This window comes from Callorhinus ursinus, unplaced genomic scaffold, assembly GCF_003265705.2.
Source record: "Callorhinus ursinus isolate GAN/ISIS: 27379988/994484 unplaced genomic scaffold, GSC_fseal_2.0 scaffold31, whole genome shotgun sequence".
NCBI classification, from domain to species: Eukaryota; Metazoa; Chordata; class Mammalia; order Carnivora; family Otariidae; genus Callorhinus; species Callorhinus ursinus.
Genome location: NW_027397093.1, coordinates 11,071,620 through 11,096,173, shown reverse-complemented (window position 1 = coordinate 11,096,173; position 24,554 = coordinate 11,071,620). Strand labels below are relative to the sequence as shown.

At 35.4% G+C, this 24,554-nt stretch overlaps 1 protein-coding gene and 1 pseudogene across 8 annotated transcripts in view; one reads left to right on the top strand and one right to left on the bottom strand.

The window, feature by feature from the left end:
* Window positions 1-24,554, top strand: part of ADK (adenosine kinase) — a 492,673-nt gene that overhangs the window by 358,162 nt on the left and 109,957 nt on the right. The gene's annotated exons all lie outside the window — the stretch shown is intronic.
* Window positions 13,346-14,337, bottom strand: LOC112807673 (small ribosomal subunit protein eS19 pseudogene; annotated as a pseudogene).

Here is a 24,554-nt window from a genome sequence, read left to right as displayed (position 1 = left end):
AAGTCAGTGCTATCTTATTTTACTTCTCTCTGTTATCGCAGAATACAATGCAAGTAAAGTAGAATCTAGATGATCTTGAGCACAGGCATAAGTATGAAAGAATATCTTTCACAATTTTGGTAATACCCAAATTGTGTGCTTTGCCAAAGTGATCAATATAAAAACAGAATTATTGGGTGATAGATTTTGAAAGGAATGGAGTTAAAAGTTTAGTTTCTTCCTTTTAGTTTAAGGTACTCTCTTAGTGATTTAATGTTCTTCAATTTGAACAGAGTTTATTGAGAATATATTCTGTGTCAGTCCTGGTATTCTGTACTAGGTATTCTAAAATTTCTTAATAATGTTAGCACTGCTATTATATACAGTCAGTTACTTATCACAGTCTCTCCTCTCAACTTTTTTCAAAATAGGAATCTGCAGTATGTTTTCACATATTAGATTCAGGTCCAACTTAGGGGTCCCAGCTAATGTAAATAGTTTAAAAGCCTAAGTTTTATGGTAACCCTGTACTAATTTAACAAGCCCAGGGACTCTGGTTTCCACCAAAAGCATTTTGTCAGCTTTCTTCCTCTCTGCTTTTATGGACAGTGTAGAGAAGGCTAGAGGACTAGGACTTGAGCTCCCAGTTGTCAAATTTTGCTGACTAAATAACAGAAGACTTAAATCTATCATGGTTTCCTATATTTAAGAGCTGATGGGCTCCTCCTATTTTTAATTCCTTTTCCTTGGAAGGGTGTTCTAATATTCATTCAGAAATATGACTGCTCATAGGATTTGTGTTAGATATTTTTAAGCCCAACAGATATGGTGTTTCCGTTATCGTTGTTTAATGTTAAACTACGATTCCTTTTGAGCTATATGAGCTATTTATAAGCGATAATGAATAATTCATTTTGAGAGGCAGTGTATTTTTTCAGTAATTGATCTGAATAAAACTAATATTAAACATGAAGACACTAGTTAATAGAGTGGATATTAGCAATCATTTATTCAAATGAAGTTAAAATTCTTAATTTGATAAATAGAATTCTTTTATTTACAGAGTCAAGCCAATTTGGGTTGATAGGTTGTAGAAAATTAATTTCTTACCATATGAGGAAATACATATTTTCTTTCTCTCGTCATGGCATTAATTCAGAAATGACTTCTCCAGTTCCTACCTCTTCCAGGAGGAACATTGTTTACTCCTTCATAGTCATACTTCACCTTTGTTATGCTAAAGTCAGAGTTTATATTTCTTCTTATGTGGATTAGAAATGCACCACAAGGAATACTGCAAAATAAATTAGCAGAATTTTTGCTTATTGTTGAGGACATTTCGACAGCTACACAATGGGTGAAAAAGTTTTAAATTTACGAAGCAACATTATCACAGCTGAATGGTACTTAGTACTGTTTTTCAAATAACAAATGGAAGAAGTGGAAGATCTATGAGACAGGGTTGCCTTTAAAAATGTAATTTTAATGCATTAATTACTGGGTGGCAAGGGCATAGGAAGAGGTAGGCCTTTTCTGGAAATATTCTCATCTCTATTTCTTTAGATACTCTCAGATTTATGTTAACTCACCTCAGGATTTGTATTTCTTTTTTTTTCTAAGCAATAGAATAATATTCCCAAGACATTGCTGATTTTAGTTTTCAGATTGCCTTTGTCTCTGTAAGATAAGTAACATGAGTAGAGGGAATATTTCTGGAAAGGTTGCTTATACCTAGATCAATTTCAAGTTAGAGCCTTTAAAAATTACCTGTATTTTAAAAAAATTACTTATAGGACAGTAGAATATTCTGGATAGTGGGTAAAAGAGTAGACTAGTATTAGTAGATGAACAAACTTCTGACACTTATTTTTGGTTACCTCTACTTAGGAAAGTAATTGAATATATTCAGTCCTGTAATTTATTTTACAATGATCATTTAATAAAATGTTTACAATAATTTCTTATCCTGAGGTTTGTAAAATATCAACATGGGACATCAAAATAGATAAACTTGACAAATTAATGAATTGTGAATTGTATATTTCATCAAAGTACCTTTAAATGATTTTCTTAAATTTCCAGCTATAATAATAATAATGCATGCTCATTGTAGAGAATGAAAAATGTAGAAACAAGCAAAGAAAAAATTAAAATCAACATTCATCATATCAACCAGCATTAATGACTCTAAATTTTTTCATGTATTTTCTTACAGTGTTTTCTCCATATGTATTTTTAAACTGTTTAGTTTGGAATGATTTCCAACTTAGAGAAGAGTTGTAAGAAGAGGACAATTACATTTCTCCCCTATGCTTTGAGCGTTCCCTCTCTTGGCATACGATACACCTAACCACAGTACATATTCAAATGTTTCTAGTTCTCCCAAGAATGCCCTTTCTAGCAATTTTGTTTTCCTACTCCAAAATCCAATCTAGGAGCATACATTGCCTTTACATGCCATAGCTCTTGGTTTCCTTTAATCTGGAACAGTTCCTTGGTCATTCTCTCTCTTTCATGATATTGGCATTTTTAAAGAGTAGAGCCAACTGTTCTATGTATGCAAAATTTCAAGAAATTGAAATTATTTCCATTATAATTTTATATCCTTTTTCTCAGTACATTTTTAGCATTTTCTAGTGTCATTAATTGTTCTTTCAATTATCATTTTGGGTGGCTATATATTTTTTATTTTCATTAGTCCTGTATTAGACATTTTTATAAATTCTCATTTTTTTAGTATTACTAATACAGTTGGGAAGAACGTCTTATAAATAAATCTTAATTGTAATTTAAATTTCTGAATACATCTATCAAGTGTTTGTTAAGTGCTTACAACATGGAGCAATAAAACAAAAATCCTATAGAAGGCAACAATTAAATGTTAATCTCTATGATTCTGAATATAATTAGATTGGAAATTTGGAAATGGGGGAAATTACCAGATAATGAGGTTGCCCGATTTAGGAAACAGAAATATAGGGTATCCATTTAATTTTGAATTTCAGATGGGACACACAATATTTGGGATATCCACTAAAAAATTAATCATTGCATATCTGAAATTCAAACTTAGCTAAGTTTTTTGTATTTTATCTGTCGACCCTACTGGAGGATTGAGTGTTCAGAAAAACTTCATGATAGTGATGGAGGGAAGTGAAGACAACGTTTCCTAGAATGAATGGCTTGAGAATGCCACTGAAGCAGGAGTGAGTGTAGTTTCTATGAAGTATAGTCCATAAGGATAAAGACTTTGTGTCTCATTCACTGCTACATCCCCAACCTCTTAAACAGTGCCTGCACACTGTAGATACTCCATAAATACTTTCTGAATGAATGAGTGAATGAATAAATGAATGAATGAATTTGCACTATGAATAAAATCAGACCTTTTGGGACAAAGGTTACCTGTTGTATCTAAGTTGATAAGAATCAAATTTCCATGAGTTTGGAATACCTGGCAGACAAATTTGGACATCCTGCCTTCCTTTATTCAACTGAAATAGAAATGTGAAATATAAAGATATTTTTAAAATGAAATATAATGATTTATTAAGTTTCTACCATTTATCAGATATGGGGGATACTTTGGTAAACAAGAATAGACAGGACTTCTACACTCATGGATTTTAGTCTAGTGAGAGTGACAACATTAATTAAACCACTCATTAACTTATAATTACAAATAGACACATATTATGAAAGGAATGTACTTTGTTCTGAAATCACATAAAATGAGGGTATATTCCTAAAAACCTAAGTTGGGGATAGGGTTATGTTGTGTCATAAGGGATAGATCCAGTTTCTTCTATGAAATCTTCATCTCCCCGAGTTTCTAGAATATTCTTTAGGCTATCACACTTGGTTCTTATACAGCTTTGGTTTTTTATCTTAATATATGGATGATTTAGTAGATTATATATTCTTTGAGGAAGGAGAGATTAGAGTAGGCAAAAAGGTGTTATGATTTATTTTTATCACCTGTAGTTTTCATGTGTATAATAGGTGTAAAATTTATGTTGACTCGCTGAAATTATGATGGAGGTTTTGATAGCGGTAGATATGCCATATACATCTAAGAGATTATTTCTTGATTCTTTGAGCATCTTAAAGAAGTTTATGGTGTCTAGATGTTGTTCTTAGTTTATAGACCTTGAGTGGCAGTTTTAGGTCGGGGATAGATGTCTAGTGATTGGCAGTCAGGAAGCTTTAATAACCATTGTTACATATTAACTTTAATCAAAGCAGTTGCTTTTGAATCTGCTTTCAGTATATATTGAAAATCTGACTACATCTTACCACTTTTCTTGCCTTCCTTCTGGTTCCTGATGCTATCATCACTTTTCTGGATTATTACAATAGCCTCATAATTGCTCTCCCCTGGTCTTGTCCTGCTTGCAGCAACAAAAGGAAGATATTGGAAGCTTTTGAGCAGTGGTGGTAGCGTTACAAGCTCTGTGCTTTGACATGGCCACATTGTTTTTAACAGATTGGAATAGAGGTATAGTACACATGTGTTGACTTGGCATAGTAGTAGGGAATCAGGATAGTACAATCAATTCTTAAAGTCTTTATATTCTTGGTAGTTAAATAATTATCCGCTTGCCAATATTAGTATATTGACCCTTGAACATGGGTCAATAACCTCCCCATATTGTACTTTTGTAGAGTGTAAATTAATGCCTTAATAAAATTACTTTTTTTTAAAGGACACTAAGATAACAAATAGGCCAACCACAGATGAGGAGAAAACATTTCCCAATTCATCTATCTGACAAAGGATTATATACAGAATATATAAAGAACTCCTACAAATCAGTAAGACGACAAACAGCACAATAAAAAAAAAATTGGGCAAAATATTTGGACACTTCAACAAAAGGAATACTCTAATGGCCAATGAGCACATGAAAAGGGGCTCAACATCCTTAATCATGAGGGAAATACAAATTAACACCACAGATACCATTGCCTACCCACTTCAGTGGTTTAAGTTAATAGGGCCACCAAGTGTTGGCAAGGATATGGAACAACTGGAGCTCTCATTCTTTGCTGATGGGACCACAAATTTGGAAAATTATTTGGGAGTTATTTTGTTTGCTTTATAAAGTTCATCATACATCTGCCCTACGACTCAGCAAGTCATTTACCCAAGAAGAGCAAAAACGTATATCCACAAAAAGACTTACATAAAAATATTCATAGCGGGAGACAGAAATGTCCATCAACAGGATAATTTTTCAACAAATAATAGTATATTCATTTATAGTACACTACTAGAAAATAAAAAGGAATGAACTGCTGATGTCCCCAACCACAAGGATAAATCTCAGAAAATATTATGTTGAACAAAAAGAGTCAGACACAAAAGAATATTTGCATTCTATATTCCATGTAAACAATCTATGATGGAAGTCAGAAAGTGTTCCTTCTTTGTTAAGGAGGCAAAGGGATTGACTAGTGAGGGACAGTAGAGAACTTTCTCGATGATGGAAATGTTCTGTATCTTGTTTGGGGTGAACATTTAAGATCTGTGCCATCATACTGTACATTTATTTATACCTCAATAACAAGAAAATACAAAATGCTATGATTGATAGCTAATTGTGAGCCAACCAAGCAATTCTATTAATGTCTCACCATTTTTTATAAGAAAAATAAATCCTGCGAACCATGAGACACTATGGACTCTGAGAAACAAACTGAGGGTTCTAGAGGGGAGGGTGGTGGGGGATGGGTTAGCGTGGTGATGGATATTAAAGAGAGCATGTATGGCATGGAGCCCTGGATGTTATACAGAAACAATGAATCATGGAACACTACATCAAAAACTAATGAGGTATGGTGACTAATATAACATAATAAAATTAATTTTAAAAAAAGAAATCCTGCGGGGCGCCTGGGTGGCTCAGTCGGTTAAGCGTCTGCCTTTGGCTCAGGTCATGATCCCAGGGTCCTGGGATCGAGCCCTGCATCGGGCTCCCTGCTCCGCGGGAAGCCTGCTTCTCCCTCTCCCCCTCCCCCTCCCCCTAGCTTGTGTTCCCTCTCTTGCTGTCTCTCTCTCTGTCAAATAAATAAAATCTTTAAAAAAATAAAATAAAAAATAAAAAAATTAAAAAAAGAAATCCTCTGTTTCTAGAGAAAGAAAACAGTTTTTTATTTAATGCTATTTTTTATATACTTATATATGGTGTACAAATTATGAAAAGATTATCTAAACAAATTGACTAAAGATTACCTGTGGAAAAAGGTGAATATTTTGCCTTTTTGCCTTTGCATATATATTGAGGAAAAAAGGTGATTTCCCACGGTAGGCTCTTGTACTCTGTTCTCTTACCATTTCTTGTGGTAAAATGTGAACTATAATGTTCTGACCATGGTAAAGTAATTGTACATTGATGAACTCTTTTTCTCTTGTCTTATATTTTTCTTTTTTCTTTATAATGAAATATTTAATATGATCAAAGAATATGTGTAACACATGTTACAAAGCAGATGCCTCTGCTTCCCCCTTCATTTGAAGTATTTAAAGCTTTTAGCAATCCCTTGCAGAGCTATGCCTAATCTGATTTTGTATTTTCATTTCATTGCGGGTGTATATATCTATCCCTTGCATATGTACATATATATGTTTATGTATACATATATGTGTGTATATATACATACATGTTTTTATACAGTATATTATGTGCTTCACTTTTAGCTTTATAGAAATGGTGTATTATGGTATTGCTCTTTTTCTTCAATAATAGGTTTCTGTGATTCATCCATGTTGCTGTATGTAGCAAAAGTTTATTAATTTACATTGCTATATAATTTTCTGTTGTTGAAATATTTTTTGGTCCCATTTCCTTTCTCATTCTTTGACCCCATTTGTTGTTATATCAGCAAAATTATCAGTGACTTCACATGTATGGAATGCTTCTAACAAAGAGTTGTATTTATGACTTGGAAATATAGATACCATTAGAAATTCCTTCTATTCCTATAAGCACAGTAAGCTATATGATTTGCATTTTTATAGTAGGGTATGAATTATATAGTTATAATGACAGCTGCAGGGTAGAAAGTTTTAACACACTAGAATGAAATGTATCTTGGAGACATTTTTGGTATCTGAAGATCCACATGCCCCATATGGTGCCACTGAACCAATGAGTGTGAAGAAATTATTCTTACTGCTGAAACAGCACAAAGTACAAATTACTCTTCTTTATACAAATTTATTATCTTTTCAGCTAAATTTCTGTATGAATAATTATATGTATAAAATATAGACTGTAAATATAATGTCCTTTATCACATATTAGTGTGATTTTCCTCCATGTTCCAATAAATGGTACTGTATTTTCTAAATTTGAAGGTTGTAACAAAAAAAAGTTGCAGGTAAAAGTTAATACCAAATTATAAGAACATTGTCATTCACTATAAAGAATAACCATAATTCTGATGGGTTTTTTTAGTAGTCCATTTTGATATTAATATTTATTCTAGTGAAACAGTGTTTTATTTCTCACAGAAATGGTCCTTTATAAAAGAACCCCAAAGTATTTACATAAAAACGTAATTTTGTGTACATGCAGATATAGCTTATTTTTATTCATAACCATAGTATTTTTTAAAGATTTTATTTATTGATTTGAGATTGAGAGAGCGTGAGCAGTGGGGAGGAGCAGAGGGAGAGGGAGAAACAGACTCCCCACGGAGCAGGGAGTCCGACATAGGGCTCAATCCCAGGCCCCCAGGATCATGACCTGAGCCAAAGGCAGACACTTAACTAACTGCGCTACCCAGGTGCCCCCATAACCATAGTATTACAGTCATTGTGGTAAGCCATTTTATTAATGTAACCACAGGCTTAAGATAATATGAAATTTGGTATAAATTTAACTTTTTAATATAATTTGTATTAGGGGCTGACTTTTTTCATTATATTTTTGTTGAGAGAGAGACAGAGTGTGTGCACGAGTGGGGTGCCAGAGGGCAGAGAGAGAGCGAGAATCCCAAGCAGGCTCCACGCCCAGCATGGAGCCCAACTTGGGGCTTGATCTCACAACCCTGAGATCATGATCTGAGATGAAACCAAGAGGCCAACACTCAACCAACTGAGCCACCCAGGCGCCCCCTAATTACATTTTTAACTCATTCAACTAATTAACCTTTTTTAAGTAATTGGTGTGAAATCCCTTTTGCTGTTTCACAAATCAGAACCATGGATCAAAAGAGAGGGAGAGGGGGAGGATCAGAGGAGAGGGAGGATTGGGAGAGAAACTTGTTATGATTTCTGTTCCTAAGCGGCATCATACAGAAAGTTTAAAATTAAATATACATTGAAATGCAGGACAGTCAGAGACCGATCTAAAGGTAATCGAAGATAACCAAGTCTTCAGAGGATCTTCTTTCTAGGTTGCACTGGTGAGAAAGGACATAGACGTGAACTAACTCTGATGTCGAATCAGAGATTTTTTCCCCCCTAAATCAACCTAAAAACTGGACTTTGTTGGTCCTACCAGTAGACTCAACCCCCTAGAGAAAGTAGGCAGAGCACTCTTTTTCTGTTGACCAGGCTGAGACTCCCTTCGTCTTTATATCTTATAGTACACTGCACATAGTTTTTTAGAAGCCTGGATCTCTAGTAACAATAACAGTAGTTCTCCATGAAGCAACTGAAACCCCGTCTGAAAGACATTATGCATTTGTTTTCTTGAATGGGGAAGGCATTATGGGGAGTGAAGGCTTATTAACCTCATTTAAAAAAAATATGTAAGGGGTGGAATTTTATTTTAATAAGCCATGCAGCAAGGAAATTTAAGTTATTGCAGCTCCAGGACAGCAATTACTTAAATATTGACAACTTATACATGTTTTACATGCCCGTTTGCTCTCCTGTTCACTACTGAAATGTAGTTACCATAGCAATGAACACATCACATGGTTCCTGTGCTAGTTCTAAAATAGAGAACAGCAATATGCCATATGAGCCATGCTTATTTTCTACATAAGGGCTGCATCTACAACTTGAGGCCATTCCATACCCTTCTTGGTGCAGATAGCTTGTCATTGATTTAGAAAGCTTTTAAAGTAAAAAGCAATTGGCAAGAGTACATATCAAGTCTCCAACCTTTCTTGTACTATATGGTATATATTCTTTGCCACTGAGCTAAAAGGACAGCTTTACTAGCTTTGACCAGCAGGGACTCTGCTATTATATATTTAACCAAGTATCTTCTACTGGAATATCAGTACCACTCAGGCGATTAGACGGAAGGGGCATATATACCAGGGATGGAAACATTTTCTCTATCTTATTGACCAATCCTTAACCAATCTTAGCTTTTCTCCTACTGTTTGCTTTTATGTATCAAGTTTTTAAAAAATAGGATTCTTTTGAGAATTTGAGGAGAGGAGGATGCCAGGCACAGCTGGAGATACACTATTAGTTCCCTTTTAGGACCATTATTGCTCTGTAAGATTTAAGCATGGGTTACACAGCAGTGTATCAAAAAGGACAGCAGATTTCTGTGATCGATGCCGTCAGGTCCCCACTTCTACCTTACTCTTGTGTTCTTTTAGAGTATGTAGTAGACTGTCAGGCCTCAAGAAATAAAACAGGTGCATACCCCTATTACTGTGGATCTTATATATTTACTTGAAATAGTCCAAGTACTATAACATGTTAGTGAATGATGCTACTCTGTAACTATTTCTAACGTATAAAATAAGCACTAGAATAAAATAAGGAAATATAAGGAAATTTCAATTTGAGCTGCCAGTTGTACTACACCTATTGTCACTAGAACTATAAATTAAAATTTTTAAATATTATGTACTGAAACTACTAGAAACAGCTACACTATAGGTAGCGGAGGACTCCAGTGCTTTATTTCCTCCTTACCTTATACTCTTGACTAAATTTTGTAAGAGGTGAATCACTGGTCTTCACACACAAATTAGTAAATTTAAGAAGCTAAGGGTGCCTGGGTGGCTGTCGGTTAAGCATCTGCCTTTCAGCTCAGGTCATGATCCCAGAGTCCTGGGATCCAGTCCCACATCAGGCTCCCTGCTCAGTGGGGAGTCTGCTTCTCCCTCTGCCCTTTACCCTGCTCGAGCTCGCTCCCTCTTGCTCGCTCTCAAATAAATAAATAAAATCTTTTTTAAAAAGGAAGAAGCAGCTAAATAGGCGTACGTATTTGGCTGGCTGGCTACTACTAATGGGGGATATATGTTGATTGTTTAATATTTGTGTTTTTTCATCCCCTTTTATAATTTGAAAGACATGTGATTTAGTATTACATAAACTATGTAGGTGTGCCTGGTTGGCTCAGATGGTTAAGTGTTGGACTCTGGATTTCAGCTCAGGTCATGATCTCAGGGCACTAGAATTGAGCCCACGTCAGGCTCTGCACTCAAGAGGGAGTCCGCTTGAGAATTCTCTCTGTACCTCTCTTCTGCCTCTCCGCCTGCTCGCACGTGTGTTTGCAAGCGTGCGATCTCTCTCTCAAATAAATCTTTAAAAAAAAAAACCTATGTAATATGGGTACTTTTATATCCAGATAATTTACAACAAAGTAGAGCAAGTGACCAGAGATGTCATTATAGTCTTGTACTTGAACCTTATTATTTTTTTTCTTGGTCATTATTGAAAAATGGTACACTACACTGATGAACATAGGGGAAGGAAAGGAAAAATAAAATAAGATAAAAACATAGAGGAAGGCAAACCATAAGAGACTCTTAACTATAGGGAATAAACTGAGGGCTGCTAGAGGGGAGGTGATTGGGAGAATGAGGTAATTGGATGATGGGCATTAAGGAGGGCACTTGATGTAATGAGCACTGAGTGTAATATGCAACTGATGAATCACTAAATTCTACCCCTGAAAATAATAATACACTATATGTTAACTAACTTGAGTTTAAATAAAATCTAAAAAAAATAATTAAATTAAAAATAAATAAATAAAACTTTCTAAAAAGAAAAAAGGTTGCACACTACAGAAATAGGTAATACAGAAAGAAAACTTCTGTAATCCCACCACATCTCATAAGAGATAATCTCTTAGTTTGGGGTATGCCCTTCCAGATTATTTTTTATTATAAGAAATATTAAAAACATTTATTTTGAGAGCATACTATACTTCTGCTTTGCAGCTTTTTTCCTAACAACCTAGATTGCTTTTCTTGTTAATACAGACTTTATCTTCCTTATTTTTTATAATAATTGTATTATTAAATGACTGTACCATAATTTGTTCTCCTATTGAAAGCTATTGGGATGTTGTCTATTTTTTGTTATTGTGAATAGTGCTATGTTAATATATGTCTTATACTCTTTTAAAAAAAGATTTTATTTATTTATTTGACAGAGAGAGAGAGCGAGCACAAGCAGGGGGAGCAGCAGAGGGAGAGGGAGAAGCAGGCTCTCTACTGAGCAGGGAGCCTGATGCGGGGCTTGATCCCAGGACCCTGGGATCATGACCTGAGCCGAAGGCAGACGCTCAATGGACTGAGCCACCCAGGCACCCCTATGTCTTGTACTTTTATGTAAATTTTTCTGTAGGCTCAATTTCTAGAACTATAACTGCCGATTCTTAGGAAATGAAAATTTAAATTTTGATAGATATTGCCTATTGCCCTAAGAGTTTCTTCCAAATCATATCCCCAATTTAAATGTGTTTTTAAGCTTTGCTGAAATGATAAATTTTAAATGACATCTCATCATTTTAATTTGTATTTCTAGAGTTACATCTTTTAATGTTTCTAAGCCATTTGTATTTTCATCTTCTGTTCTCTCCTTAATTCTTTGTCTCTCTTTCTTTTGGATGGTTCAGTTTTCCCTACTAACTTTTTTCTTTTGTGTTTCCTTTCCTTTGTTCACTAGAAAAAATTCCTAGTTGACTTGTAAATGTTCCTTCCAGTTTGTCTTTTGTCTTTATTTTTGGTGCTTTCTAGTATATGGAGGTTTTTAATTTATATATAGTTAGATTTATTAGTCTTGTTTTTTATAGCTTCTAACCCTTATTAATATTGAGTTGTCCATTTCATATGGGTCTCATGTACATATTCATTCACTTGTTTACAGAATCTAACCATCTGAGTTCTATGGTATATCAGGTGTCTGCTAGATGATGGGTCAATAGTCTATGTACAATCTAAAGATATAATCATATTTGCAACAATGTTTTAGCGTAGCAACAGGCCAAATTCTCTAGAATGGCTAGGAGGTACTTCTGAATATTGCTGTAAAACAAATTAACACATAACATGACCAAATTCTCTAGAATTATTAGCAGCTACTTTTGAACATTACTGTAAAGTGAAAATAATGTGTAATATGTAAAGCAAAACTAAAAAGCTACATATAACAACAGATAAGTAGTTTGTCCTTTTATGAAATTTAACTAGTTTAGTCTTTTATGTGTCTTAATATTTACTATTAGTTTTGTGGCTAATACATCTACACCTTTCCTAGTTATGGTATTATTATGAAAGGCATGGCTACTGGCATTTCACACAGAGCAGGAAAAATTCCTTTACATAAAAGGCAAACCACAATTATCCTCATTCTACATACTGTTCTAGAAATTATTAAATCAACAAATATTTATTGGGTACCTGTTTTATTGCTGGGCTCTTACAAGAAAAAGAAGTAGTGGAACTTTTTTCTTTTAATTTAATCTCTGCCCCCAATGTGGGGCTCAAACTCACGACCCCGCGATCAGGAGTCTCATGCTCCACTAACTGAGCCAGCCAGGTGCCCTAGAATGTTTTGTTCATTTGTTTGTTTTTAATGTGAGTTACAAGCCTGTCTTCAAAGAGCTCATGGTGGTCTAGTTTGGAATACGTAGCATTAAGTACTTTAAAAGTTAAATGATAAAGAAAAAAAATTAAAAATAAAAATTAAATGATAGGTGTGCCTGGGTGGCTCAGTCGGTTAAGTGTCTGACTCTTGATTTTGGCTCAGGTCATGATCTCAGGGTTGTGAGATCAAGCCCCATGTTGGGCTCTGTGCTGGGCATCGAGCCTGCTTAAGATTCTCTCTCTTCCTTTCCCTCTGCCCCTCTCCCCTTCCCATCTCTTATAAAAAAAAGTTAAATAATAAAATAAATTATAATTATCCAATGATGTATAAAGACCCCTGCCCAAAACCAAAATAAAACAATAGAAAAAACTGTCTCTTTTGGAGCAGTATTACCTGCTAAGGAAATGTTACTGGTGTGGAAGCTTTGGCTACAGTCATTTCTAGAATGTAAATGAAGAAATCATAAAAAGTCTATATCTCCCACTCCCCTTCACTCATTTTGCCTATCCCCCACCCCCCCCTCCCCTCTGGCAACCATCAGTTCTCTGTATTTATGGGTCTGTTTCTGCTTTTTGTTTGTTTTTTTATTCATTTGTGTTTTATTTTATTTTATTTTTTTAAAGATTTTATTTATTTATTTATTTGACAGAGAGAGATAGCAAGAGCAGGAACACAAGCAGGGGGAGTGGGAGAGGGAGAAGCAGGCTTCCAGTGGAGCAGAGAGCCCGATGCGGGACTCGATCCCAGGACCCTGGGATCATGACCTGAGCTGAAAGCAGATGCTTAACAACTGAGCCACCCAGGTGCCCCTGTTTTTTTTGTTAATTCCACAGATAAGTGAAATATGGAATGAAAGGTACAGCATAGGGAATATAGCCAATGATACTGTAATAGCACTGTATGGTGACAGATGGTGGCTACAGTTGTGGTGAGCATAGCATAAAGTATAGGCTTGTTGAATCACTATGTTGTACACCCAAAACTAGTGTAACACTATGTGTCAGTCAAACTTTAATTTTATTTATTTATTTATTTATTTATTTTACGAACGAGGCAATTTATTGACCCAGCATTTGCTCTAATGCTTCTTGTTGGCAGCTGCCACCTGTCCAATTCTGTCCAGATCTCTCTGTCCCTGAGGTGTCAGTTTGCAGCCCCTATCTTGGTCCTTTTCCACCATTTTCAGCCCTTCTACGGCTTGGAGGACCCTGCAAGCCACGCTCTTGGAGCCTCTACTGAAGTGGCTGGGCATGACCCCATTTCTCTGACGTCCCCCATAGGTCTTGGTCATGGAGCCAACCCCAGCGCCACCCTGGAGGTACAGGTGCCGTGCTGTGGAAGCAGTTCGTGTGTAGAACCAGTTGTCATTGTAAGGAGCAAGCTCTTTATGCTTGGTCAGCTTGACAGTGTCCACCCATTCAGGGACTTTCAGCTTCCCAGACTTTTTGAGGAAGGCTGCCAGAGCTCTGACAAACTCCTGCTGGTTCATGTCTTTTACAGTAACCACAGGCATCGTGCGGCCTCCGTGCTGCCAGCCAGGGGAAAGGGCAAAACTTTAATTTTAATGAAATGGTATTTAAAAAAAAGAAATCATCAAAACAACTGAACATGGCTAGTTTACACGTAGGCAGAATACACAGTCATCTGAGAGTTTATGAATTTAAGTCTGCTTTTTCCACCACTTGCCAATTACTCCTTTGTCTTAAAGCTTTTACTCTATTAAAGTTGAAGGACCTTCTGGAAATTTTAGCATTTTAAATGTTGTCGAGTATTAACACCACAGTGTGAGTAAGTTTAAGAGCCTTTCCTCATCTCAGTTTTGGATAGGAAAGGTAAGAGACAATGAGAAGACTAGTAGTCTGAGGTAAGGGGAAAAGATGAACAGTGTGAATCTGGGGATAGGGCATCAAAGGTAACCTTTGAACACCTCAAACCTTCCTCTGAATATAGACTTCATCCGCCCAATATATACATGTCTATTCCTCAGCTTCACTCATTTTATTGAAATAGATTGGAATTGTTAAAATATTTTAAAGTGTTCCCTTTTTATAATTTATAAAGCATCATTATATGAATCAGAGTTAAAACAGAGAAGCAGAACAAGTAGATACAGATACAGGAATTTGTTATAAGGCATTGGCGTATGCAGTTCTAGAGGCTAGCAAAGTAAACCCAAAATCCAGTTAGGAAAGGAGGATCATAAATAGGTTGAAACCCTGTGGACATAAGCTGGTTAGTCTCTCAGCTCAGGGAAAGCCTAAGCTCTCTTTTACAGGGCTCACCTAATTAAGTCAGGCCCACCTGGGATAATCTCCCTTTGATTAACTTAAAGTCAACTGATTAGGGACTCTAATTACATTTGCAAAATTCCATCACAGCAGCAACTAGATTAGTGCTCGATTGCATAACTGGGGAAGATAGTTCAGCCTAACCAAGTAGACACATTAAAAAAAAAAAAAAAAGCCATCATAATCCTTTAGACATCATTTAAATAATTCTTTTCTTGATCATAATAATCGTAAAAAATACTTCCCTACAACTAGTAACTCCACAAATATTTTCAAGTAATATAATCATACTACAGGAACCACAGTCACACTCAGAAAATAAGCTTCGTCACTGGTCATAAAACAAGACTTAGAACTAGAAGGGTCCCCTTAAGAGGCCATCTGAATCCATCCCTTCTTTTTACAGTTGTAAAATCTGAAGCCCATTAAAGCTCTCAACTTAATTTTTGTTTTTTAATACCACAAAAAGAAATACCTCATTTAGGAATATGTTTTAATTGACTTAGTCTTTCACCTGAGGCCCTATAAGAACTACCTAAGAAAGTAGGTGGGACACTGAAAGTACTCCATTTTCAGTTCAATTAAACTAGTTGTCACTTTATATTGCTATTATATATGAGAGATCTTGGTATGCAGAAATATGTTTCTTAGGGTGCAGAACTGAAAATCTGGATATTTAATGAATTTTGTAGACATGGCTTTTATCAGAATGAATTTTGTACTCTTTGGAGGATCCAAAGCATGTTGTAAAAGGTCTTGTAAGGATTAGTGACACAGTTTTACTGTTTCTTCATCGCCTTGCCTCCCAACTTTATCTTATAATTTTTTATAATGGATCCCCAAAGTTTGCCCTCTGATATTATGGTCTACAGTTAACTTCAAGTGACATTTAGTTGGGAGGGTTTTTTTGGTGCTTAGTCATTTATATCTGGTGTTCTTGAGCATTTACACAAAATTCTCACCACTAAAGGTCCCTAAAAACCATTTATTAATTCAAAAAATATTTAATTGCCTTCTAGGTGCCAAGCACTTCTCCTGATAAAACAGTGAGCAAGATAGATAGTGTAGGAGGAAAGTGAGCCAGAGAAACACCAGCATTAATTGTGGAAAATACCATTACAGGAGAAGTGCAAAAATATGATTCATGTCTTTTCTTTATGGCCCACTGTCTTCACATACTACATACTTGATAAATGGTTTTTGAATAAATAAGGCCTATATGGCATTTTTAAAGGAATATAGACTTTAAAAATATATGTCTGTAGGGTACTTTGTACAGAACTAGGGCAAGTAGAACAGGTAGAAAAGCCATAAAAAGTTTGATTTGGGGATGGGTTCAAGGACTAGAGTATATTGGAATGGGTGCAAATCCATTTTCACTGATTAGCAATTTGTTTCATTTTCTTTAGAGATGGTCTTACTCGCCTTGTTCATGACCTTTAACCTTTGTTTGAAATTAGTGCATCAGTTTGTGCTAATTGGAATTGCCAGTGACCAAGTGAATATGACATATCTATAAAAGAACAGAGAAAATTAGGTCCTTATTATGTTACTGCATCACTAATCCAGGCTTCCAGCTAAATGCCAGAATATAAATTAGATCCCTTATCAAATGTGGCACATAAAATTTTAGGATCCTTTTTAGTGTAGTACATGTGCTTTCAATAAATGCCTGCTTTGGCAAGAAATTATATCAGTGTTCTTTGTGTCAAGTACACTTGCATTATATTTTATGCTCTATAACTTTAAAACTGTCCTTGCAAACCAGGTCAAGGGCAAAATTAAATTTGGTTTCTGGATTTAGTTTTACATCGAACAAATACCATTTTTTCTTTGTTTGGTTATATTGTGATATGGTTATTTGCTTTATTTGGTTTTTCACTGAGAACAAAATTCAGAATCCATAACACTGTCTGTCCACTAACTATTCTGCTGCCACACTGGCCTATTTTCAGTTATAAAAACCATTGAACTCTTTCTCCTGTCCTCTCAGGCTCTTTCCAAATGCTCTTCCCTCTGCCTTGACCTATTTTTACCCCATTATTCAGTATTATTCACCCAGTTAACTCTTACTCATTCTCTAAGCCTCAACTATCAATCTCTTAGAGATTCCTTCTTCATCCACACCACAACCAGCCTTAAAATACAGTTTTAAACGTCCCCCTTAATATTACTCTATTACTAGTTCTTAACAGTCCTTGGCACGTAGTGGGTGCTTATTAAGTGAAAGGATAGATTAATATATTGAGTACTTACTATGTTATAGTCACTATAAAATTCCCTTAAGGAACTTTCTCAAGTCTGAATTTCAAAGGCCCATGTTACTTTGTAAATAATATACCTACTTTTACTTTAGGGGACAAAATTAGCAGTTCTGAGTGAAATCAGTATAAAAGATATAAGGATATACATTTATATAAATGCATGTGTACATATGTTTGTGTATGGCATGTTGCAAAGTAAAGGGAATATTTTACTGTGGTTGCTGTTAAGAAACCTTGAAAGCTACTACTTTAGTGAATACTGTTGTACAATAATTGGCTAACAAGTATGTCTAGAAAAACAACCTATTTCACATATAAACTTCCCCAGGCATCTCTCTGCTGTCTGTATCTTTGGCTTCTAATAGTTCTTTGCTTAGAGTCAAAAGTCAGAATCTCTGATATCTCCCAGAAAAGACCATTTAAATTAAAGGAGTCCATCAAGATTTGGAGGAAAGCCACTTGAAAAAAAGAAAATATATTACATTCTACCTTTAATTTTCAAAACCTGAAAACTAATGGTATTTCATCTATTCTTTTTGATGGTCCAGTACCCCAGTCCTGTGATTTCCTTAGAATCCTGTAATAGTTTTTGCTCTTAATGCTTTTAGTGTTTTTCTCCCCAAGATGCTCTTTCAAGGTACAACACAGAAATCCTTTTTTCTCTAACAAACTTTTCCTGACTAACCCTATTCCATTTCTTTTTGAACTCTGAATTTTTTCACCATGTGAGTATATATTTCTTAACTTTTGTACACTATACTATCATGTATTTGATAAAAGATACGTTATTTTTTTATTGTAGCCTTTGTGTGTGTGTGTGTGTGTGTGTGTGTGTTTGCTGTGTTCTTGCTCCTTAATTTCACAGGATCCACACACACAGTCCAAATCACTTTAATCTTATTTTCCTTGAATTAAATGAAATACAATTTTAAATCCCTTTCCTGGAAAACTAAGTATAATTCATTACTGGGGTACTTTCCTTCACCTCCTCAAGGTTCTCACGAAGTAAAACATCCCCCCCCACCCCCGCCAAGTCTTCTGTCCCCATTGTCTCTACTGAGAGATACCTACTGTTAGCCCTTCAAGTCCAGTGGCTCTGATGCTTCTTGGAGTGTGAGAATCTTGGCCAAGGCCGGTTGCCTTAGTAGCTTAGATGTAACTTCTTGTGTTCGGCATTTTCCATTGGCCCTTCAAGATTGGCATTTTATGAGGTGCCTGGGTGACTCAGTTGGTTAAGTGACCAACTCTTGGTTTCAGCACAGGTCATGATCTCAGGGTCGTGGGATCAAGCCCCATGTTGGAGTCCATGCTGAGCCCGGAATCTGCTTGAGATTCTCTCTCGCCCTCTCTCTCTGCCCCTCCCCTCATGCACTCTCTCTCTCTCTCCCCCTCAAATAAATAAATAAAATCTTAAAAAAAAGAAAGATTGACATTTTATTCTTTTCCTTCCCTATTCTGTCCTTGAGGACCCTAAGAAAATTGCTTAGTAGCATGGACAGAAAAAGTATATAGACCTTGTGGGGCCCTAAATTTTTTTGAATATGGTTTTAAAGCCCTGGAAGTCTGAAGGTCAGGTGAAAGTAAAAGCATTGAGAAAAAGGGAGTTACGGCCTGAAAAGTCAAATTACAGGTCTTAGAATTCAGCCTAGCTCCAGCAGTGCTCCAGAAACATTACTGTGTCCTTAGTAAGTGCCTCTTGAGTTGATGAAACAATATTTGCAAAACTATTCCCTACAACTGAATTAAGAGAGTTAAAGATTTTAACAATTCAAGATTACTGCCTATGACACTGGTGATCTTCTAAACAAGTGGTTGTATCAAAAATAAGACATAAAGCTTGTTTTAGGAAGAGGAACAATGTTATAAGACCCCACTTGCAATTCTAGTTTTCAGATTAATGAATATGATAAAATTAAGATGGAATAAAAATTTTAGAAGACAGTTAAATAAAATCCAAATTGGATGTGGAATAAAGGCCAAATTGTTATTTTCAGTCATGTGGTGCATATTTCCATATGTTCTGAAAATCCTAAAGAACTTGGCACAAAGTTCTGCTGAAATAATTTCTGCTTCTTAAATGACAGGTGCCTCATCTTTTATTGTAGTATTAATTCAGAATCCCATCAAGTAAGAAAATTCATAACACAAAAGATGAATTTATAAGCATTTGCCTAACTCTAGCCATAGAATCATTACTTTCTATTTCCTTCCTCTCCTTCACCTTCTGGCCTCCTTATGTCTTTATTTTCTCCTTCTTTTCGTTTTAACCACAATCACTTCTCTATCAGATGGTTCTTGTTTCTACTTCTGAATACATTTAAATGCCATTTATAAAATCATAAATTCTTATTGAATTTATGTTTAAAAACCTAATGGGATTCAGCAGTAGTTTTAAACTACAACATAATTATTAAATGTAGGTTTTAATACCAGTGATGATTCACATTTTCCAACCTCCATATTTTACAGTTTGTTTTTCTTGGCAAGGGTTTAAGTATCCATGAATAAGGCGAAAGGTTTCTTGAATTTTGGTGTTTAAAGAAGGAATGAATCTTCCTGTCTTCTAAAAAGTTACTTTACCTTTTGCAAAAAGATATAAGCAGTAGGAAATGACAGATACTTAAATCTACTCACTGATTTAGGCCAAAGTCGCTGGACTTCTTGCTTATGAAACTCTCCCTCATAGGAGGTTGTCTCGTTGTTAGGGACCTTCCATAAAATCATTTTTATGGTCATTGAATTTTAGAATCAGAAGGACTTGAGAAAGTATTATAAGCTTCTCATTTTTGAGATGAGGAATCTGCGAAAAAGAATTTGTGTCTTGCCCAAAGTCACATGAGAGGTAAAGTAAGAGGCAAAGCAAGAATTGGAAATCATGTTTCTTTATTCCAACTCTAGGACTGTTTTTATACTATTATTTTATGAACATGGAAAGCAAGCTGATTGTTTACCTAAAATTCATTATATTGTGTGTATCTTAGAACTTGTTGTTTTCTTCTTTTAATTTTTTTTAAAAGATTTTATCTATTTCGAGAGAGAGAGTGTGTGTGAGCAGGGGGGAGGAGCAGAAGGGGACGGTGAATGAATCTCAAGCCTGCTCCACACTGTGTGGAGCCTAACGTGGGGCTCCGTCTCACAGCCCTGAGATCATGACCTGAGCAAAAACCAAGAGTCAGAGGCTTAACCGACTGAGCCACCCAGGCGCCCCAGAACTTGTCATTTCTATACTTTATTCTTTGAGTTAAAATATTTTGTATTAGTCATCTGTTTTCTGATTTGCCATGTAGGAATCTTCATTTGTCTAACCTTTTATATCCAGTCTGCATAATGCTACTAGGTAAGCTAATCTTTCTCAAATCTAGTCCTAATTATGCCACTTACCTACTCAAAAACTTTAGTATCTCTCACCTTCTCTATCTACATACTACATTGTTAAATAAATTAATAAATCCATTGTCCTAGCTTATTAAAGACTAACTCTACCTTTCAAATTGTAGTGCTTTCTGCTCCTCTACTCATCCCTTATGATCCCGCCAAATTGGACCACTTGCTGTTCCCAGAATACACCTTTCATTTTCCATACCTCTATGTCCTTCCTTATTATATATTCACCTAAATTTTTACCTATCTTTCTAGGTTTGTATCAAATTCTGGGGCACCTGGCTGCCTCAGTCAGTAGAGCATGCAACTCTTGATGTTGGAGCTATGAGTTCAAGCCCCACGTTGGGGGTAGGGTTTACTTTAAAAAAAATTTCCCTTCCACCATAAAGCCTTCTTTTGTTCTCTTTCCTTTTAATTTCAATTGCAATCTACTATACTCTGACTTCAGTTTTTGCATTCATCTTAATTATTCTTATTTTTGGTTAATCAGATGAGTCTAGGAGAGTGCCATATAACCGTGGAAATAAGTGGTATCTAATATGTTAATTGGTTGCTAAAGTTCTTGAAACAGATGGAAGATAGTTATTGCTACCCCCTTTTATGCCTACAACAGAGAACCGAAATCCACCCAGATCATCATAACCAAGAGAAGTCCTACAAGCATATATTAGTATTTATTTGCTAGAGAAAAAAGAAAGGTTTCATTTTAAAATTGTGAAGTGTACCATAGTGACTTATTGCTGGTTATAAGCTCATTTAGACTTCTGTTTTTATCCCACATGCTGTAAATTTTCTAATTATCTTGCAGCTCAGCAAAGTAAAATAGTAGCTTGTCATAAAAGTGCTTAGTTGGTAGCTTACCAAGTCCTCAAACTGAATTGTGTTTACTATTTACCTCTGTTATTTAATCTGTATGTAGGGTGTTTTGTGGTTTTTGTTTAGTTAACTTGTTGGTTTGTTTTTTGCTATTCTTGCTGCTTTTATTGTAAATTTTTTGACACTTTTCCTTATATTGTACTCTGTGATACCCAGTATCTGCCAGTGATGTCTGAACTCTCTATATCTTTGAAAATATAATTTTAAAATTCAGAATAAAGTATTCTCTTAGGAAAAGCGATCACCTGGTTATTTGTATATCACTTGGAAATGAGGCAAATGCCAACATCCTTTATGGTAACTTTCCAGAGCAGGACTGCAGCTATGACCAAGATATGGACTGCATAAATATTCTCACAGAACCAGCAAACCAGCAATTTATGAAATATTTCACCAAATCGTAGATCTCATTCTTGAAAATCTCAGTACTCATACGTACAAAGATCTTTTGCCTTTTTAAAAAACATTCTTTTGATCGGTTTAACTCATTCCAGTGCACATTTATTTAATCACACTAAGTGCAAGGCAAAGTTCTAGGATAAGATATAAAACCCAGTTCTAAAGAAGCTCATAAACTAGGGGAGAAAATAGACCATGTAAATAAATTATAATGCAGTGCAAGAAATAGCATAATAGAGGCATTTACACAGCACTAAGTTAGTGAACTCTGATCCCAAAAATAAAGTATGAACACAAGAAATCAAGTCAATATAAAGGTATTGCAGAGGTATTTCTTCTTTGCTTAATGTAGGCAAGTGCTTTGTCTTTATCATTTGGTGAATCAACAAGGATTTATTATCTATTCTGTGCAGAGCAATATGTTAGATGCTTTTAGGATACAAAGTGAAAGTTTCTGCACTTAGAGTTCATAATATAGTAGGAAAGATAAACTGTCTATACAAATAACTATGTTTCCAGTCTTCACATAATTGCCATAAGAGAAACCTTTACAAATTGAGCAAAACTCTTCTGCAATGCAGAAAGCCACATCTGGAGATAGGGAAAGGAGAGACCATGAACAATTCAAGAAGGCTTCCATTAAGCAGAAGATGGTTGAACTAACCCTGGAGGGATTGATAGGATTTTGACAAGGGTGGTTGAAGGGTATTCTAATTCATTTAGTGCCTACATGTGCAAGGTAGCATGAAGGCAAAAAAGCCTGAGGCATGTTCAGAGAATAGCAAGTATTCTAGTTTGAGTGGCATCTGGTACATGTATAAGGGAATAGTAAAAGATCAGTCTAGAAAGGAAAAGTAGGGGCACTTTATGGAGGACATTGAAAGTCAGACTGTGGAACTAGGACTTTTATCAGTAAGCAATAGCTTTTTGGGCAAAGGCTAATCGAAGTTGATATTTAGGAAGGTGAATCTAATGGTCATGTGCAAGGATGCATTCAAGCTGAGGGTGACTGGTACCAAAGACTGGTTAAGTGACTAATCTAGGCAAGCAGTAGTACAGGCCTGACCTAAGGTTGTGTTGGTAGGAATGAAAACAAGGTTACAGATGTTATAGGCCTTATGCTTATAAAATGTACTTGGCAAAAACTTGAAGCTATCAGATGCAAAGAGAAAGTGTCAAAGGAACTCTGGAAGTGAAGCAGGATATATGATGATGATATCAAGTAAAAATAATAGAGGAAATTACCCCCCAAAAAATGTAAAGAGAAAACAGATCAGAAAATTGGTAACTGAATTCTAGAGAAAGACTGTCTTTAAGGAATTAACAAATGAGAAAGAAGATAAGCAACAGAAAGATGAGAGAAGAAAGGGAAAGAGCCTGAGTGGCTCAGTCAGTTAAGCCTCCAACTCTTGACTTCAGCTCAGGTCATGAAATCAAGCCCTGCATCAGGCTTCCCATTATGCAGGGAGTCTGCTGGAGAGTCTCTCTGCCCCTCCCCCCACTATCACACTCTCTCTCTCTCTCTCTCTCTCTCTCTAAAATAAATAAATCTTAAAAAAAAAAAAGGAAAGAAGATATACAACAGAAAAGTAGGAAGTTTCTAGGACAGGGTAGGAAATTCAAACTGAAATATCAGTTAAGTCTCATTTCTCATCTCTTAAATTATCCATTGGAATTGGGAAATCCAAACAAAAGAGCTTGAATGTACAGGAGTAAGTTGGAGAAAATTGTCCAGAGACCCAAAGGAGGGAAAATATTTACTCAAGAAATGAAGAGTAATTGGCAATGCAAAGAAATTTGGAGATTGAAACTAAACCTCTGAAAGAATAGAAGGAAATGAGTACTCATTTTATTTTTAAAAATTATTCCTAAATTTTACACTATGCAGAAATCCTACTTCCCTCAAGAAAAGCAGTTAAGTCCTATTCAAAAAAGTCAAGAGGAAAGGCTAAGATTGGTGAGAACACAGTCTCTGAAATGGATGTAGGTGGAAGCCAACTTGTAATACAATGTACAGTAAGTCAAAATTGCTGTTAACAAAATCCCATCTGTTAGCCCAATCACTTTATAACGTTTAGTGCAATAAAAATGCCAGTATTTTGTTACTAGCTCTGTGCTGTATTACCTTCAATTACCCATGTGTTGTTGATACCCAGTGAAAACTCATTCTTTGTCATGGAGACTCCAGAACTCCACAGGCAAGCACTAAGATTGGATAATGTGTTCTCTCAGATTCGGACAAGAGGTAAAAGATAGACATTTCTTGAATTCTAGTTTTTAGACTAAAATGATTGGCTCCCATTTCATTATCCAATCTTTTCAGAAATATTCAGTATCTTTGCAAACCTATTTCTTTTTCATACAGCAATGGTAGGTGAAATCACACTTTCCATCTGACATTTGAGACCCTGCTACATGCTCTATTTGGTGTTTCCTACCATTTTTCTGTGATTTTTTTTTTTAATAGCCTGACTTGTACATTTGGCTAATTTCTTTTTCATGCACATTGGATTTTTTTCTTTGACTTCTTTTTCTTCTTTCTGAAGATACCTGTGTTGATCATTACTT